This window comes from Schistocerca nitens, chromosome 2 (assembly GCF_023898315.1).
Source record: "Schistocerca nitens isolate TAMUIC-IGC-003100 chromosome 2, iqSchNite1.1, whole genome shotgun sequence".
In the NCBI taxonomy this organism is placed as follows: domain Eukaryota; kingdom Metazoa; phylum Arthropoda; class Insecta; order Orthoptera; family Acrididae; genus Schistocerca; species Schistocerca nitens.
In genome coordinates, this window is record NC_064615.1 from 1,033,632,638 (window position 1) to 1,033,634,599 (window position 1,962).

Genomic DNA, 1,962 nt, shown 5'->3' on the forward strand with positions numbered 1-1,962 from the left:
TGAAACGTCCAGGCAGATTAAAACTGTGTGCCGGGCTGAGACTCGAACTCGGGACCTTTGCCTTTCGCGGGCAAGTGCTCTTCCAACTGAGCTACCCAAGCACGACTCACGCCCCGTCTTCACAGCTTTACTTCTGCCAGTACCTCGTCTCCTACCTTCCAAACTTTACAGAAGCTCTTCTTCTCTTGGTTCACAGGAGAGCTTCTGTAAAGTTTGGAAGGCAGGATACGAGGTACTGGCAGAAGTAAAGCTGTGAAGACGGGGCGTGAGTCGTGCTTGGGTAGCTCAGTTGGTAGAGCACTTGCCCGCGGATGGCAAAGGTCCCGAGTTCGAGTCTCGGCCCGGCACACAGTTTTAATCTGCCTGGAAGTTTCATATCAGCGCACACTCCGCTGCAGAGTGAAAATCTCATTCTCGATTTCCGACGTGATTATGGCACTTAGAGCGAGGCGATTGTGGCATTCCTTTTCGGAAACTGTTAGCTAATTCAATATTCCTAAATCTGCAGTGTCAAGAGTGTGCAGGGAATACCAGATTTCAGGCATTACCTATCATCATGGACAACGCAGTGGCCGACGGCCTTCACATAACGATAGAGAGCAGCGGCGTTTGCGTAGAGCTGTCAGTGCTAAAAGACAAGCTACACTGCGTGAAATAACCGCTAACGTATCCTCTAGGACAGTACGGTGAAATTTATCTTTGATGGGCTATGGCACCACAGGAACTATGCGAGTGCCTTTGTTAAGAGCACGACAAGGCCTGCACAGCCTCTCCTCGGCATGGCCATATCGATTAGGCCCTAGAAGACTGGAAAACCGTGGCCTGGTCGGATGAATCCCGATTTCAATTGGTAAGAACTGATGGTAGGGTTCGAGTGTGGCGAAGACCCCATGAAACTATGGACCTAAGATGTCAACAAGGCATTGTGCAAGCTATTGGTGACTCCATAATGGAGTGGGCTTTGTTTACATGTAATGGACTGGGTCCTATGGTCCAACTGATCAATTCATTAATTGGAAATAGTTGTGTTCGGCTACTTCGAGACCATTTTCAGCCGTTCGTGAACTTTATGTTCCCAAACAATAATGCGGTATGTCACCTGGCCACAACTACTCGCAGTTTGTTTGACTGGATAATTCAGGCTAATCATTTGGCCACCCAATCACCCGATTTGAATGCCATCGTTTATAGGACATAATCGAGAGGTCGTTTCTTGCACAAAAGCCTACATCGGCAGTACCTTAGCAACTATGGATGTCTATAGAGGTACCATGGCTCAACATATCTGCAGCGGACTTCTAAAGACACGTGAGTCCATGCCACGTCCAGTTGCTGCACTGTTCAGAGCAAAAGGAGATCCAGCAGAATATTATGGGATATCCTGTGACTTTTATCACCTCTGTGTATAGTGTATGACGGTTTTAGTAACGGTATTATTGAAAATTTTTCGGGATTTTATGTCACCTTTCTTGTATATTAGTTTTATAAGCGATACTTCCGTTCTTTTGGTACTTCCTTCCGTACCCAGACTTGTAAGTACCCGCGTGCACGTGAATATGTGTGTTTATGTGTGTGTGTGTCTGTGTGTGTGTGTGTGTGTCTGTGTGTGTGTGTGTGTATGTGTTTCTGTCCATGTGAAAGCGAATGAGGGGTAATCCTGGTATTCCCTTCTCTGAGGTTTTCCACAAAGATTACACTCAGTGGGCAGAGATGTCGGCGGTGGCGAGAGTGACAGAGGGACCCTAATGCTGCTCCTCCATTCCTTTGCCTTGTCAGCAGAGCCGCCCTTCACTTGGCACTAACACAAGCAGACGTCCCCTAGGCCTCGCAAATTGCCAAGCGACGGGCTTGACATCTGATCTACCCTCGTGTAGCCCAGATCCTCTTTTCGAGACTATAAGCCCTTACAACGCCTGAAAGAAGAATAGCGCTCAGTCAAGATTACTGGAAGTGTCTACAAAA

At 47.7% G+C, this 1,962-nt stretch overlaps 1 non-coding gene across 1 annotated transcript; it reads left to right on the top strand.

Moving 5' to 3' along the window:
* Positions 1-273: 273 nt before the first annotated feature.
* Positions 274-348, top strand: Trnap-cgg (transfer RNA proline (anticodon CGG)). The gene has a single exon. It is a non-coding gene; the product is annotated as a tRNA-Pro (tRNA).
* Positions 349-1,962: the final 1,614 nt, after the last annotated feature.